Here is an 18,951-nt window from a genome sequence, read left to right as displayed (position 1 = left end):
GAATGTGAAAAGCTAGACTGTCTGACCTAAAACCAAGAAAAGTGTATTCTTTCCCTCTTTGTGACATTTATAGCTTATATATTAAAAAATCCATCAAAATAACTCCACAGAAGAGTTTCTTTTTGCTGTCTGGTGTGGACAGCAAAATACCAAGGTTTATCTCGGGACCTGCTGGTAACTGAGAAAGTGTGACAGACACATCTCTAATTGTGGCACCAATTCAAACAAACAAAACCCAAATGTATGTACAATATACTCTGCCTTGTCACCCCCTGCTTATAAAAATAACCAGCAATCCAGCTTTGGTAAACATATCTGTACTGTCATAGAACATAATGGTAAAAATACCTGAAATAAATAGTACATGTTTTCACTAACTATTTGTCAAGCTTAAATCCTATTTCTGTTTTTTAATAAGCTCAAATAACTTTCATTATCTTTTACCAATCTAGCACATTAGCCAGCTTGCTAGTGTCAGAGTCAAAAATCAATCTATACAAAATAATTTGAGGACCATTAATTAATAAAGTAATAAAATTTCAGATAAATCCTCATGTATCTACATGTATATCTACTCATGTACATGTATCGTGAAATACTATGAATTTATAAGTTTACAGTCACTGGGTAAATAAAATCTAGGATACTGGAATATCTCTAAATACCATCTTGTTAAAAGCACAGTCTGTTAGGATACAGTTGAGGATATTATATTTCTGTAGTGAATTTAAATTCATCCACCAGAAGGTGCCAGTCTTGGTCCATAAAACCAACAATCTAGTAACTGCATTTCAGTAAATTCTATTATAAGGATTTCAGTGGAAACTAAAAGCACAGGATTCTGGTGTCAAAGAAGGTGGCGGTTAATGAACTCTGAAGACAGAACACAAAACAAATTCCTGAACAAACATAATACTCCATAACAAATCTAGGAAAAAGTTTAATAATTCTTTACCGATTTTTACATCGATGTAAAAACAATATTGTCCCCCTGAAGGAAAAGACAGAGGAAATAGTAACTTGTAGGCTGCACTTACAGAAGGTATTTCTCTCTTCAGCTTATGTGCACTTGTTTTTCATTTTTATACTTTTTATTTTTATGTTCTGATTGATGTGGAATAAGTATGGATCATTACAGCTAAGAGGGTTTAGACTGTGAAGGACTGAGTTTGATTTGTTGAAATTGATTTTAGTTCTTGAACATTCCTCCACAGCAATGACTTTTTTTCCTAATGTTATAGATCCTCCTTTTATTTTGCATCAGATCAACAAATAAGCCTAAAGACTGGAAGGTCATAATGTGGATCTCTCACACAACACTTTTATATAGTACAATATTTGTAACATTTTATAGCTGTAAAGCTTCAAGAGCAATTGTGTACTTTGCCAGTAGCTTTCCTGTTTTTTTCAGGACTCAAACTTCTTCCTTGCTCAAAATTTTTTTCAGCTCCATGCATCATGAGAAAACAATCTGCTTAATGCATGAATCTCTGAGCTGTTCCTTGCACTGCTACTTCAGTCTAAGTGCTCTGCCACCTTAGTGAAGCATGTAGGGAAAATACCGAGATACACAGATAGGTGCCTGAAATTGTGGTTGGAGTTTATCACATAGGCTGTCATAGACTCTGACAAAGGCTGAGAGTTGCAGCATGGAGTAACAGCTTCATCTTGAATTTATTCCAGCAATTAGACTATCACAGCTACCACATGTCATGTCCCTGATTAAGAAAAGGGAGAACAAGGAGCTGTGAAGAGAAGAGAAAAATACATTCAGCCTGTTTTCTCGGAAACATTGAATAAACCATGACAAAATGGATCCATTTCTGTACTTTTGCAGTCAAAGAAATGAGATGCTGTGAAAATAGTTGGCAAACATTAAAAAAAACAAACCCCGAATACATATCTGAATGCTCATGGACAGAAGGGATGGAGGTTGGGCTGGAAAACTGGTTTAATTTGAGAACACAGTGGTACTGAGAGGAATATATTTTTCCCCAGACCTTTGGGAATTCAAGTGGTTAAATACTTTCCTGGATAAACATCCTGGGTCAGGTCATTTCACAACTTTGATATGAGACATCTAAAGAGCAGCAGGTGGCACTTCGCTTTGTTAGTGCTGAACTAATGGCCTCCGCATGGTATTAGGGAACATAAAATAACTGGAGGGGCGCTCTTTCAAATAAGATGTAAAACTGATGTCCTGGGCAATTAGATTTCTGAAAGGGTCTTAAGAATGGCCTAAACAAATTGCCTCCTGCGATTTTCCCTTGATTTACTATGTAAATGCACAGGTGCATCTGTGCAAAGCCCTGTCTCTCCTTGTGTGTTTACCCCAATAACTTCTGACAATACATGCTCCCAAATTTTGGTTAGATTTGACAGAGCAGGAGAGGTCTCAAAATCCCCACGCATTTCATGTTAGTAGGTGTCCAGGTAAGGACGAGAGATCCCATCAATACCTGAACAAAGCCAAAGCACAGAGAAAAGCACGTGTGTCTCGCTAGACGCCAGAGAATCAACTTTTCGGGCAGGACTTCTTTCCTACGTGGTTGCTCCAGTGTCAATAATGCATGTCTTCTCACTGAAGCTTTTCTGGTTGAGGTAGTCATAACAGTTCTTGCCTTTGCAGTATCTCTGACATCTAATATGAAGTGAGTTTCAACAGCAGCCTTATTAAAATTCACTTACAAAATAAATCAACCATGAAACACAAATCCATAGGAACCTAAGCTTCATTAATTCCAGTTTCAATACAACTATTTGTTTGCTTACCATGATTTCCCTGCAGTTTCCCTGGAACCATACATAGTTTTTTTTCCCCTACTTCCTGGAGCTTTGGTACATTTAATCAAAGTTTATATAGCTCCTGTAAATTCTGCAGAAATAAAGGCTCTGTGCATTAGGGTTTTTTGTTTTGTTATTTACCATTGATTTCAATGGGACAATTCAGGAAAGGAGATACTACTCATTACCAGACTAGGAGTGGGATTCATCTCCCCAGACTTTGTGCATTTACAGTGGAAACATTCACATCTGAGCTAATTATCTAAACTCCCTTTTTGGTCAGAAGAAAGAGGCACTTGCAAAGTGTGTTTCTTCTCCTCCCAAGGCTGACATCTAAAACAGTCCAGATGAATTTCCCTCTAGAAGTGCTCTTGCTCTCCTCTGACTATAAAGGGAGTTTGGGCGACTGCCTCACATACAGATCTCTGCTGTTACAGAAGTCTAGAGGTAGGTGATGTGGCAGAATTTTACACATGTAACCCTGATCTGAATTATGCCACTATTACTGTGGAGTCCCTAACCTGGAAGTAATGGCATGGGGTAATGATTAAGGATCTTAAAAACTACTTAGTACTCATAGGTACTTTTTGAGAGACATAAACATTTGCGAGACATCATAAACATTTGCAATTAAAGAACCAGCACCGTTTTGTCTTAGAATGATAATTATTTCTCCTACATGAAATGCATGAGCCATGATGGTACTTCCTATCTGAAGGGATAATTATTTAATTGGGTCTTTGACCTCAAATTTGGGGGAAATGATAATTAGGTTTTTCTGTTTTCTCCTTTCCCAGATGGTTTGCTATGAGTCATATGATTCAAGCCTGTGTGTTTTAAATGGAGCTGGAACTGGGGCACAAGTCTTTGGTGTACTACAAATTACTCTAATTTTCCCCCTGTATTATTCCTATAAATAGAAGTTCACTATCTAAAGAATAGAGATCCCTATATACACAGTTTCCTATGCACTATTTTCAGTACTCTAAAAAAGTACTAAAAACTATCACTCCCACTGAAACTCAGGGAAACAACCCATTTCAAAGTGCTACAGTTCCAGTAAAAATTTTAAACTCTTATCTTCCATTTAACTGCCTAAGTGCCCATTTCACAGCAGTAAGCAGGCAGATGGCTCTGTTCTTTTTCTGCCACAGTGTTCATTTTCTGGTTTTATCTACCATGCCTAAACATTTTTTGCCTCAAAAAGCGTAATTAATGCAATACATTGCATATACTTGTAAGTCTACTCAATAGCACATTTTTTAATTTTGGCTTTGCTTTCAGTGGTTATTTTTGATTTACTCATCATTTATATATTTAGGTGTTTTTTTGTTGGTTTTTTTTTTTATATCTCTTTTGACTTACATAACATGGCCCAGCATTACAGAAATTCTAATCTGATAAGGATACTTTTCACAAAATCTCTGAGAATCGTGTAAAAATGTGGAGGGTATAACTGGCCCAGGGAGTATAATTCTTATAATAAAATGACAAGTATTTGAGAGAATGTTCACATAGATCTTTGCTTTTCTTTGCCAAATGTAGCTTGGAGGAAAGACTGTGACTGCACTTAAAACTTGCTTCTCTTGAAACTTTTTGCACCATACAGCATAGCTTCGTGCCAGAATAATGCATCGCTACACTTTTGGTCTCCTAGGATCAATGAAACAGGCATATTTTACAGAATTCTTCATTTACTTCAATGTAGAAATCCCTGAATCCCCTTCTTTCAACCTGCCAGATTCCTGTAGACTGTGTTTACATAGGCAGGAAACAAAATCTGTGTCTTATATGAAAAAACAAAAATCCTACCACACTAAGCATCATTTTGCAGTACAATACATGTGAGCAAACAGAAAAAGCAGCAGATACATGAGCATCTCATTAGGAGCCCATCCTTCTAACACTCTGGCTAAACACATTAACCCGAGCATGATTGTGCATAATCCTATTGACAGACATATACATCCTGCATCATTATAATTTCAAATAATTCCACTGCAAAACAAAACAACTTACACAAGCAAAAGGTAGCAGTAGAACCTGATACTGCTGTAGCTTTACCTCATTTATTCTCAGTGTGGCAGTAAGCACAGAGGATGACACTTTCTTTTATGAGTTCGCACATTTTAACAGTGGGGAAGAGGCCAAGGTCTGGGTTCCTGTGAGCCTTTGGTGTTATTGCCTGATTGCATACAGATCCAGATTCTGTCACTGGGCTTGCTAGAGATGTAAGCTGTGCTGTGGCAAGCATGACATGAGTCATACCCCCTGATTAGGACCTAGAGATTTCACAAAGGTGATACCCTTAGACTTTGAGGTGGAAGATGTCAGATTTATTGCCTGCACCTAAGACATTGGTACAGCAAAGAGAAAAGCCTGAAATTTTCCCACTGACACATTCATCCTTTCTCACCGCATATGTCAGATTTATTTAACGTTTGTTAGTAGCTGCCAAATCCTGTAGCTCAGCAGAGGTAAGGCTGCTGCTCCTTGTCCCCAGGTCCAGCCAGTAGCAAGGCTGAGCATGTGTCGCCAGGAGGCACACATGCACCCTGTACGTATATAAATATACACTCAGCTGGCAGCACAGACCAACATAGACAGAAAATGCAGCTCTCACATGAACGTATACTGTGACAATGGTCTGATCCTGCTTCCCTCTATGGCTGAGCAAGATAGAGGTCCATTATTGGGAAAATGTATATACACATGTACAAGGTGGATGCCTCCAGCAGCTGGACTCAAACACCTAGTCTGCCCAGGATCAGCCCCAGGATTCCAGTCTCCCCAGTTGCTGGCACCTGCACATAAAAGCCCCTGAGGCTGCAGCCCCACGCTGGTTGCTGTCAGAGATGTAGCACACACACGGATCCCCCAAGCAGCCAGGCTCAGGCGCTGGTGCTTTCCCAGCAAGGATGCTCTAGCTACACCTCTAGCCACAGGGATGCTCTAGCACACATACACACATGCACAAATGGTCTCTCAATCAACCTCCAGACTCCACACTGTTTCTGGCAGCTGTTTGAGACCTTCTGTCCCCTCCAGTAGTCAGCACACAGACCCTCTGGTATCTCCAGGATCCAGCTTTGGTATCTGGCTTTTACCCTACCCACTGGCTAGTCCTGCTTGATATTCACTGCCCACCACATGCAAACTCCAGTTTACTGCACTCAGACCCCAAACACACACATCACAGAATCACAGTCACAGAATGGTAGGGGTTGGAAGGGACCTCTGGAGATTGTCTAGTCCAACCCGCCTGCTAAAGCAGGTTCACCTAGAGCAGGTTGGACGTCCGAGTGGGTTTTGAATGTCTCCAGAGTTGGAGACTCCACCACCTCTCTGGGCAGCCTCTTCCAGTGCTCTGCCACCCTCAAAGTAAAGAAGTTTTCCCTTATGTTCAGACAGAATTTGCCATGTTCCAGATTGTGCCTGTTGCCTCTTGTCCTGAGATGCACACATGCACACAGAATAGAGTGTACCTCCCCCAGGAAGAGTTAGAAATGGAGTTTAATGAGATGACAGGACAGACCATGCTGATGAGGCACAGGGCAAGGCCAGACCAACATGTAGACCAGCAAACTGGTACCTTTTACGTCCTTATCCCTCTGTTGTCTCACTCTTTCTCTGTCCCGTTTTATTTTAATCCCTCCCTTTCCCCACCATTTGTTTCTACCTTAAGCACCCTATAATAAGCCTTGCACAATGCCAGAATGCTCTTGCCCTGCATCCTATAATGAGCACCAATCTGCAGGGCCCGTGGTTTCTGCTTTCACCTCACTCACATTTCCTGCAAACACTGGGTTCTCATTGCATGAAAAGTGCAGTATTAAACACAGATGAAGAACACTTTCTGAACTACAAAACAGTCTTTAACAACAGTAGGAGCGGCACTGAAAGTCAGGTGACATCCAAAGCTGTGATTACAGGTTGACAAATCTGAAGTAAGAGCCTGAATGTCTTGTGAGTATCTTCATCTAACTCCAGGGAGATAAAGATTATAGCCTAGGAGAAAAATGACCAGCTCTGGTGTCCTGATAGTGAAACAGAAAAACAAAAAATTACAAAAGGGAAAGGTTAACCTTTGCATGAAGCGTTGAACTGAAGGTCTGTGGGACACTCCACTCAGCCTGCACTCTGGCCTTGGAGAAGTTTAACCCAGACATTTTTTATGTTCAGGTTCCACAGTTCAGCACTGAATGTTTGGGATCAAAGGAACACTCCACCAAATCTAATCAAAGCTAATCAAAGGAAAAAAAACAGATTTTAAATTTTCTAAATACAATCAAAGAGAAGGCAACTAACCTATGCATTAATTTCCTTGAATATTTTAATTTTTTTTGAAAGCTATTCTGAATAATACCACAAGTACTCAATTATAAAATAATCTTTTTCCCTATTTTAGTAATTAAAAACAATCTGATAATTAAAAATGAGCAGTGATAGTCTGCTGGCATACATTCTAGGAGAGGTTAGCAGATCTATCTATTTTGATGATGGTGGCTTTACATTCAATTTGAAGAGTAGTTTAAGCTGTCAGAAAATATGCCATAATTACCTTGAAAAATTGCAATGCTTCCCTAAGACCAGAAGCACTGCTAAGATACCAAGATTCTCACTGCAATGGTGTGTACTTAAATCATCAAAATTTCAATAGCTCAGGTAAAGTTGTTTGAACATTAAACATTTATCTATAGCTGCTTAATGATAGCAGTATAAATTAAGTTGATTTAAAAATATGGACTTTTGAGTTTACAGAAACTTAATGTGCGAAATTCATGCCTTGAAGGACATTATACGCAGATGGATGGACACATGCAGATATTGGTGGATGGGACTGTACATAGAGATTTCTGTTGGGTGAGCCTGGGGGCACACCAGGTCAACCACATATGTCAAAGTACTAGGTTGCTGCTACAGATTTTCTTTCTGCTGATTGCCTTCCTTTTCCTCTGTTGCAAATGCCATGCTCATGGCTACATTTCATTCCAAGCACCATGCGAGGAAACATGAGATAGAGGCCCAGCAAACATCCTCAGTCTATGACTTGACAAGCCTGAAAATTGTGTGAACAGAGCTAGACATTTAACTACCTCTCCCACTCTGTAAATCCCCCTGAATTTAGAAGTGTATACCTCTTTTACATGTTTGCTCTGTTAAAGTCAACTTGATGCTCAGTGCTGAGAAACTAGTGAAAGCTCGTTGCTCTTACGCCTACATTTACAGTCTTGGCATAATTGTGTCTTTCAGAAAACTACATCTATTGCATTTGGCAGATTATACTGACGCTTCAGAGTACCTTTTATGAATGCTGAGCCCCTACTTAACTCTGCTTGTGCTCTCCTGATTTAATTTATTTAGGTACCTGGAAACTTCTGCAGAAATGACTGTGAATAAACATTGTTTCACTGTAAAATTGCAGTCCTTTTGGAGCACAAAAAGCAACTTGAACGAGCTAATGTTTACACTAATGTGACCATATTAATTACAGGAGATTCATTTAGTGATGAAGGTGTTATTACTCACACTTCGAAAGTGTTCTTTGACATCAGAGAATTTTTAAGTTGTTGCATTATAAGGATGTAATACTATTGGTTTTGTGGTTAATTCTATTTGTCTATATCTGATAATATAAAACTAACCTTTGGGAATGGTGAATAATTTCTCCTGGTAACACCAAAGATGGATGGGGCCCAATTTTTTTCTTCTGAAGTAATTTGAACTCCCTTGTTTAGAACAAATCAGAGCATTGCATGTACAAGGCATGTAGGACTGGGCTAAGTAGCACTTAGCAGCAAAATAAGGCAAAAAAAATGAGGTCAGTTACAGTGCTTTTTTTGTCATTGTCTAAGTGAGTGTCTTTACCACTAATTTTCCCATAAGATTTTGTGCATGTAGCTTGGATAATGGGTAAAAGTAGCTTTCCTATGTCCCATGTAGCATTCTCTCTAATGTGACTCATCAGTCTACTGTGCAGGGCAATGGTATCTCAACCAGGTTGATATTTTTAAAGCTAATGAGCCACTGATTAGTATCTGAGTGACTGAAGCTAACAAGATATGCTCTCTTCCAGTGATTTATAGTGATGAATTAATTAATATGTTCCCAAGTTCCACCTCCAGTGAAATACGTGCCTTTCCTGTTAGCTTCATAATACTGAGCAACTGCTGAATGTGTAGGCTGAGTATGAAACTTTGCTAATGGTATGCCAATGTTCAAATGATACTCTCTGAATGTATTCATACATGTACTTTAAATGCAAAAATGAATTAAAAGTATTTGAAGGTGAAAACTGGTAAGAGTATTCTATGTGCATGAAATGTGGAAGGACTAGAGAAATAATATGTTTCTCTTAATGTATCTCTAAAGAAATAATATATGTCTTTCAACACTAGTGAATGGAGACAATTTGTAACTTTGTCTTTCCTTCAGAAATGTTTTAGGAATTGCAGCTTTTCAGCCATTAGTACCTTGATCCCTAGTGTTAAGCTTTCCTCTATCTCATTGGACAAATCATGTCATATCCTTTTATGCTGACCTGTACAAGACAGGTCTGGAGACTGTTACCATGACACAGAATTTGGGTGCATCCCAGCACTAATACCTGTGCATCACCCATTCCATGCTTCTTCCTTGCATATACACTGTATGACCTGAAAGCCACATGGCTTTACCACCAGTGTGAATGCCACCTTCAGAAGGTGAAAAAGAAGGAAGGTTATTCTTTTTAAAAGTGTAGGTTTAGATTGTCCCCACACTCCTTCCCTTTTTCCTTTATTTTTTTCTTTTTTCTTTTTTCTTTTTTCTTTTTTCTTTTTCCTCTTTCTTTTTTCTTTTTTTTTCTTTTTCCTCTCCTCTCCTCTCCTCTCCTCTCCTCTTCTCTCCTCTCCTCTCCTCTCCTCTTCCCCTCCCATCCCTTTCTCCTTCCTTGCCTTGCCTTGCCTTGCCTTGCCTTGCCTTGCCTTGCCTTGCCTTGCCTTGCCTTGCCTTGCCTTGCCTTCCCCTCCCTTTCTCGCCCCTCCCCTGCAGGTGGTAAAAGTACAGGTAATTTATTTCCAAATTAGTGTAACATTATCCCCAATTTTACAAATTACTGAATGAAATATCATAGTGTGAAACTAACTATATGCAGTGAACAAGTGAAAAATACTCAGGATACTAATAATACAGATGTCTAGCCCTGGGAATAATTTTTAAAATATTTAGAAGGGGGACGGTTACCATAATCTTTATCCTTTATGATCTTTGGTTTATTTTTTCCAGGAAGGAAAAACCTGGTTTCATAGGTCAGAGATAATGTTTTTCCCACATATATTCCCAGTATGATTCTGAAAAGATCTGTGTCTTTCATCACTCTAAACCAATGTTCATATTGTATTACTAATTCAATAAAACCATTCTTCTTGCACATCATTCTGAGCATAACGCCAAAATATCACACAAAACATTCATCAGCTATTTTGGGGTTTTGTGTTACTTACACAACTTTTCCCAAGTTATTCATTATACTGCACTACCTTGAAAACTGCATTTACTCTAGCTCTGATACTGGAAAATATATTACTATGAACTATATTACCATGAACTACTCAGAATTAAACATCTGATTAAGGTGGTACCATTTCTATCTCCCCTGATTCTAAGATTAACTGGAACATTATGGATGATTGATTACGGTATTTTTCAAAGAGAACTTGGCAGCATCTGGATGAAATTGGAAGTCTTTTATTCGAAGCCATTCTGAGCAACTGCAGAATTTTTCTACAGCAAACATCATAAGGAATTATTTAATCAAAATTCTCTCTCATAATTTTATTATGAATTCTAAGGCTAAGGGTATCTTCTTGCTTTAGTTCTTGGGTTCTGGTTCTGAAAAATTAGATACAAATATAAGCTTTTACTGAAGAGCTTTCTGATTGTTGTGATTTTACAGAAGAGTTTTTAAAGAGACGACTGATATGAAAATTGTCATGAAGTCAACAGATGGTGGAGATAGCCAGTAATTTAATTTAAAAATTAAGATATCTTTAAATCAAACCCCTTGTTCCTAGGAACACAATTTTTGAACATTTGAATTTTTTAAGATCTTTAAGATTTTTCTTTCACTGCATCCACTAAAATATTTGTTAGGAGAAACAAAATTTGTAGAGATAGATATGTCAAGCACACACATTTCTATGTTTAAAAAATAACTACCTCAGAACAAAATTTTAAAACAAGTAAATGCTCATATACATATGAACAACCCCACATTTGCTCTTCTTTCAGAAAATAACAAAAACAGTCTGAGCAATTGTTACTCTACATTGGGAACAGAGAGTGAAAAAGAAGTCTGTTGGAATACATTGCATTCAAGAAGATGAGAAGCAAAAAAACATGCGGTAGACAAGTCCCATGACCTTGAACACTAACGTGACTGAAATAATACCCCAACCAGTGCAGTGTCTTGTTGAGAATTAGCCATTTTAAGATTATTGTAACAGAGTCTTGATTTTACTCCATTTTTTCAATGAGAAAAAAATAAATAAATGATCAATTTCATTGAATGTAGACAGAGCCATGGAATGCCAAGAAGCTAGTTGTTCCTTAATGTTCGTTAATTAAATATTATCTTATTATTTAGCTCACTGAAAAGACAGCGAACATACGTTACTTAACCTTCTGTAATACAGTTTAGTTTAATTCCTTCCCTCCTCTCTCCTTTAAGACCAGTCATTAGGATATTTTTCTTCCATGTAAAACACTGCATTTCAAATGGGATTATGCTAATTAAATTTACAATGCAAAGAACTGAAATTAATAAGACTGCCAGGAAGCCTGCTATAACTTCTTTTCTTCTTAGTTCTTCCCCACTCCAAATATCCCTTTAATGTTTTCATTTCCCCCCTAATAAGTTCTCCTCTGAATTGTTTCCAAGATCTTTGGCATTTTGTTTGCGTGACAAAAATGAACAAAACAATCCCTGTTGCTTTTTACCAAAAGCTTGATCATTAATGTATCTAATTAAGTTGAACTTAATATTTTACTGTGCAAATTTATCCCCTGAAGCTTTTCAGATCCACAGCCTCAGTTTACGATCCATTTGAACTAGAGAGGATAGAGGACATCTCACAAAGGTCAGATATCTGAATGTAATACATAAATAATATGCATCAGTGTTCCTTGATGTACAAAGTCCGGCTGGGGTGGAATTAACTTCCCTCACAACAGCCCACATAGAGCTTTTGCGTTTGTGGCTAAAACAGAGTTGATTGATAAGGCACCAGTGTTTTGGCTATTGCTGAGCAGGGCTCGCAGAACTTCAAGGCTTTCTCTCCAACACCCGCTCCAAAGGCCAGTAGGCTGGGGACAAGGAAGAGGCTGGGAGGTGGCAGAGCCATGACAGCTGACCAAACTGACCAAAGGAATTTCCTATATCATATGACTTTATGCTCTACAATAAATGCTGAAGAAAAGGAGGAGGAGGAGGAGGGGAGGATTTGGGCTTATGGCATTTGTTGTCCAAAGCGACCCTGAGGTCCTGCTTCCCAGGAAGTGTCTGGACATCTGCCTCACCATAACATGTAATGAAAAAATTCCTCTTTTTGCTTTGCATCTGCACACAGTTTTCCCTTTACATTGTAATCTCCCTTTATCTCAACTCGGGTGTTTTCCATCTTATTATTTTCTCCCCCTGTTCTGTTGATGAGGGTAAGTGAAAAAGCGGCTGAGTGGGGGTCTGACAGGCCCCCAAGGTCAACCAATCACACATGGAAATAAAGAGTTCATTGAGAAGATAACCCCTGGACTTAAAAATGTCTGCCAAATACATGAACTCAATGGATTTACTCTGAAATTTTCTCATGAGTTCTATGCAAAGTCTGCTCCATGGATGCCTCTAACCTTTTGCGCTGATCAGTGTCAGGGTAGAATAATAACTTCAAAATAAAAGAAATATAAAGCAAAGCTAGCAAGTTGCAAGCTTCTTGACTTAAGGAGTAATAGTTAATCTTTGCACAAATAAGAAATAGGAAATTTCACTGTAGATTTCAACAGATGTATCTTATCAGAACCAGTTATAAAATCAAAATAAGCTTGATTTTGATCACATCATGCTTAAGTAAAAGTGAAGAATTTCACTGGCATCAGAATTTCCTGGGATTTATACTGAACATGTAAGGAGATAGCAAAAGCACTGAATGAGATTAGGTTTGTGATCTGTGTGTCGATTTAATTTTAAAACAAAACCAATCTGAGATAAATTTGTCTCTAATAGGATTACAAAAAGAATTGTTACGGATATCTGTGCCTTAAATTAAAGTACCACAGTAGGTTTTGTTTCAGATTTTCAATTAAAAAAAAAGTCAATTTGTATTTATTTTTAAAGGAATGAAGAGATAAGTCCAGATAAACATAATACTGGCTTGTTTTGTGCAACCTGATTAAAATATGAACTCCAGCAGTACTGCAAAAAGTTGTTGTGTTTGTTTTCTTTTTCAAATGGAGGAATAATTGTAATCAATTTCCTTTCTTTCTGTAACTCCTCAATCTTTGAAGCATCTGCACATTTTAAAAGTGTAATCAAAACATCATAAAGATGGGGCTTGCTCTTCTTTTGTTCCTCTTTTATGGTACGGGAAGCAATGTTAGCCAAAAGTTGTATATAAGACACTAACTAGGTGATTCACCATCTGCAGTGGTGAATCACCTAGTTAGTGTCTTAAATACAAGGAAGCGATATGTCATTTATGAGACACAGAAATTTTTGCATAAAACTGCTAAAGAGCTGTCAGTCCTATTTCTTCAAAAATCACCAGCAAAATAAAACAACAAAAAAAAAATCCTGAAAAATACCATTATGTGTTCCTGGTTTATTTTAAAAAGAAATGAGCAACAACTCTACATATCAGACTACTATAAACCACAGAGATGAGCTAATTATCTTCCATTAAAATAGTCTTTTTATACATTATAAAAATATTGTCATGAATAAAATGCAAGCATTACCAAAAATCTGAAAGAAACGATCTTTGGAAAATTCAAGTATTTTCAGTTTATTTAAATACTGGGCACACTTTAAGTGGGGGAGACTTTTGTTTGTTTTTCAGTAGACTGACTGTTAATATATGGTACTTCAAAAGGCAGAGGACGGTGCTGGGGAGGGCGACTGCGATGCATGCAGTTGTTAGCTACCACAATTTTACAGGCAAGTAAAACAAATTATTTCAGCTGCCTTTTGCTATTTTTTGCCTTCTCATGCCTTGAGGCAGCGCAGGCAGGGAGGATGGGTAAATTTCGCTGACCAGTGTTGGATGTATTCAGCTCTCCTAAATGACCAAAGACACCAACCTATATCCAGCATAAATTACTGAGTAAACATTCGGTATACTTAGGAACATGAAACTGAAAAGGACTTCTAGCCTGTTCCTCTGTTTTTACAGGCATTACCACAGATATACCAAGAAACTGCAAACTGATAACTTGCTAGAACATTTTGTCCTGCCACCTTTGGGCTAGAAGCATTTCTGTATTTTTCACATGTAGCTAAGTACCTTTCTGCAGCACATTTCCACTAACACGTTGAGTTTAGATCCTTTATGAATCCCTGGTACAACCAAACACTGTTTCCATTACGTATCACCCATTAGAGCAAGGAGTTAAAATTCATTTTTTTCACAAGGTTTGAGACAAAACAGCAAAATCCTGAAGAAAAGTTGAAGGGACTAGGAATGTGGAAATTATTAGTCTGATCTCTGAGCAGGTCTAAACTTGTGTTTCAGTCTCTGTCATCCCATCAGTATTTTTGAAATTCCCACAAAAATGAATTTAACTGACTTTGTTTGTTGTTTTTTGTTTTGTTTTGTTTTTCCCTACACTCAGTGAATCAGAAGCTGTATCACTTTATGCCATTATTTGATCCTTTGTTTCCACATTGTTTTCAAAGGATTGAATTTGAAACTTTGCATTCTGCCACGACCATAACATTTATTTTTCTTTCTCCATCCCTAAACACTGAGTAACTGCAATTTTACTTGAAACTGCAAGTTTCAAGACCTAGTCTCATTTTACTTTTCGAAAAGCTTAAAACACATTATCTTGAAAAAGTGACATATTTTCATATTCCTTATCTATGTTGAAAACATGCTTCACCAAATTTTTGTTTGTTGAAGTGTTTCCTAACTTGGGGCAGCAGGAAGATGGTGAGCTATACCACAAAATACCAGTCACAAACGATTCTTTTGTTCATTCCTTTTTCCCTGTTTCTTCTGATTTTCTTTTGCACAGAGTGTCCTCCACTGGGTACAGCATAAATAAGCAACATTATTGCAGTGATAGCCTGTCAGCTTTCATGGGAAGATGAGATTTTTATAAAACATATTTTTAATTTTTATTTTTGTACTTTCTGGGTAATAAAAGGTACATGAGTCTATGACACACACAGTCAAAAAAATCTGCAAGGGTACACTTGAGTTTTGAAAAAAAAAGTGGATCTTATATAAGTAACTTTCTTTACTAGGTGATGTAATAATAAAAGAAGTTCGCCAATGAAATTTATAAGCTCAGGAAACTGAGAGTTATTAGAATAATACTATGATTTATTATTGCAAGCAGTTGAAACAACAGAGGAACTTATTAACAGAATAGGTTGGGTTTTTTTCTTAAATACATTTTAAGAGGGATAAACATAAAAAGAAAGAAACAAAGAAGAGTAAAGGAAACATACATAGGGGTAGAAGGGGGGTTTATCTCTATCCTAAGAATTTAATAGGGATATTTTCCTCAAAATCTGCCAAAATAACACTGTAGCTAAACGTATTGTCATGCTTAAGTCCTTACAGAACCGAAAGCATGGTTTCTGTAAAAAAAAGAAGTAAAAATTCATGTTTGGGAAGGGAAGAAAGCAAGTAGCAGTGCATGTATCTTTTTTAGGTATTTCTATTTTCTATAATAGTTCTCAGGAAACATACCCACATTTTGAGGATACAGAGATCAGGTGGCAAAATGACCTAGTTGAATTTACACAATCTTTGTTTACAGAACACGTAGTTCTGAGTTCAAATGCCATCAATATCCTATTAACTTATGTCCTGAAGCAAAATGAACTAAAATGTAGATTCAAATAACAATCATTAATCTGCCACACATTCTGTCACTGGCAAAAAATTGTTGTTCCTATTTTTTTTGTCTACCATTGTGTAATAATCAGGACAAAGTGTGATGTTTCTATGAGGGGTTTTTTTGTGTGTGTGTTTGTTTTTTTCTTTTTTTTGAACACCTCATTTTTATGCATATGTCAAACTGATAAAACTGCAAACTTTCAATTTAATAAGCAAAGTAAGCGCATTGAAGTGCAATTGATCTTTTTAAGCAAATCTTTAATGCCTTTCCTCCCTGTTTGTTTTATATTTCCAGCAGAAAGCAAAAAAAAGAAATACAAGATGAATGAACAGATAAACCATAAATGACAAATTGGTCTCTGCCGTAACAAATCATGGACTGTCCTATGCAAAACCATCACTTTTTTTCAGAATACCTAATCCAAACCTGAACACATTAGGCAGCTTCACGTTATAATGGCAGCACCATTTTTTCCCATCCTGGAATTTCAGCCTTTTCTACAGCATTCTTTTGCAAGTTTTGAAAAGGAGACTGGGGAATTAAAACTCTGAAACAACAGAAAACAGAAAATAAAATTTTCTGGCAGAACTGCAAAAGTCAGACTTCAAAGCCATAAATTTCTTTTTGCTCTCCCCATTTTTTTCCTAGTTGTTATAACACACACCGTCTGTGAACTGGAAGTTCAGTACATGGTTAAAGTCTATATAGCTTTCAGAACCAAGGAGTGTCTTCCGAGAGTTACAAACCTCATGAAAGCAGTTGGGATAAAGGTTCCAAACTGAGAAAAGTAGCAATATCTGTGGTACAATCAGGGAGTGTCCCAAGGATTTAGTATAAATCATTCAAATGTCATCAAAATTAAAGATGTTCATAAGCTATTTGAACTAGAAGGAATGTATCAAAAAGATCAAACTATACCTACATTATTGCAGGTCATGAGGAGCAGGAAACAATTATAGGGCCAACACACAAAGCAGGTACGATTAATGCTCCTGGGGGCATTTTATGAAAACAAAAATATGATGCTGTTACTGCAAAGTGAAGTATATATAGGAGGGGGCAAAAACCATATGCACATTCTTTAGGTACCTTGAAAGACCTCCCTTTTGTCAAGGGCTGTACGCAGGCATAGCTGATATTGTATAATTGGAAAGTATTAAATACAGAAGACAACTCCTGTTGGCCTGAAAGTCTCAGGGCCACAGATCACTGGGGGCTGGAAAGATATTTCAGGGAAGCAAGCAATCAGCACGCACTTGCCCTGTTTTTGTCCTTTCTCAAGCCCCTTCTGCTGTCCTTGCGAAGATAGGCTTTGAGACAGATAGACCACTAATCTGTTACAGTTTGGGCTGGACTGGCCACTGAATGAATGAAAGATGCTCTCAAACCAGGACATTATTCTAATCTTCTTATCAAAGTATGATATTCTTCAACCTTTTACAGGATCCAAACAATCCTTTCTACTTCTGTACAGTCACAGAATCACAGAATGGTAGGGGCTGGAAAGGACCCCTGGAGATCATCTAGTCCAACCCTCTGCCAGAGCAGGGTCACCCAGAGCAGGTTGCACAGGAACGCGTCCAGGCAGGTTTTGAATGTCTCCAGAGACGGAGACTCCACCACCTCTCTGGGCAGCCTGTTCCAGTGCTCTGACACCCTCACAGGAAAGAAGGTCCTCCTCATGTTTAGGTGGAACTTCCCATGTTCAAGTTTGTGCCCATTACCTCTTGTCCTGTTGCCGGGCACCCCTGGAAAGAGCCTGGCCCCATCCTCCTGACACCCACCCTTTAAGTATTTATAAGCATTGATAAGATCCCCCCTCAGTCGTCTTTTTTCCAGACTAAAAAGATGCAAGTCCCTCATCCTTTCTTCGTAAAAGAGGTATTTAAATCCCCTAATCATCTTTGTAGCCCTTTGCTGGACCCTCTCCAGCAGTTCCCTGTCCTTCTTGAACTGGGTATCCCAGTCAAAAATATTCTCTACTGAATTGATTTTTCTAGACCAAGACAAAACGAATAAGCACACGCTTGTACTGCTGTGACATCTCTCTACTCTTTTTGGGGTGATTGGAGCTTTTAGCTAATATCCAGCACTACATTCTTTCTTTCCTCTGACATTATTAATTGATTTGCTGCTTCCCCAATGATCGAAACATGCACTTGCATTTGAAATCACGATCTAGCATTTTTTATGTTAGGAAGAATATTCCAGACTCTCAGAAATACGTTAGTATCACAGAGTCTATCTAAACATTCATTCCAATACTTGAGCCACCTGGCCAACAGGGATGAAATTCAGATTGCTTCACAGTATACCTGGCTGCTACCTGCAATGGCTGGAAATTGCACTGTGAAAATAGCTGTGTCTCACTGATCAGCATCAAAAGAAGATCAGAAAGATTTGAGCATAAATACATGCATAAGAGTGGCCTAAATACCACCTTTTCATTTTCCTGTAGACTGTGCAGAATTGTCCCTTTCACAGTAGTTGAGGATTTCTCTCATATTTGCTATACCAAACAAGTTGAAACATATATTTAGGCTGCTATAACCCTACATAAAGGAAATGTTTGTGCATAGGAACAGTATCAGGACTGAGGAATGTCACCTTTGAATGTTCAATTCTATCCTCCAAGAGAAATGGTTTTGACCCCAGGATTTGGCCCATAGACTATGTCCTCGTCTTTGGCATTGTATTTTAACTAATCTTGACATTTGGCAGTCTGTTGGCAGACCCTATTTGACACTTTCAGTTAGTGTTTCTGTCCAAATGATTGCTTGTCACAAATGGACATGATTTTTCTCCAAACAGTTTTAAATGGTTTAAGTTATTGTCTACTCACCAAGGTCAGGTAAGCAAGAATACATCAGTAGTGCTGCAGCAGATTGTACAACCAAACAGCTGTACACAGCTCAGGTGATTATATATTTAAAATGTATAAACATTTCTCAGTGGTATTTTTATAGGAATATACTGTAATGTTCTGTTTTAGTGAAATCAATATATTCCCCAAAATATTTAAATACTGAATTCTTTCAGTAGTGATCACATATCATACACCACATT

Source organism: Rissa tridactyla, chromosome 2 (assembly GCF_028500815.1).
Source record: "Rissa tridactyla isolate bRisTri1 chromosome 2, bRisTri1.patW.cur.20221130, whole genome shotgun sequence".
Taxonomy (NCBI): Eukaryota; Metazoa; Chordata; class Aves; order Charadriiformes; family Laridae; genus Rissa; species Rissa tridactyla.
This window is presented reverse-complemented; position numbering follows the sequence as displayed.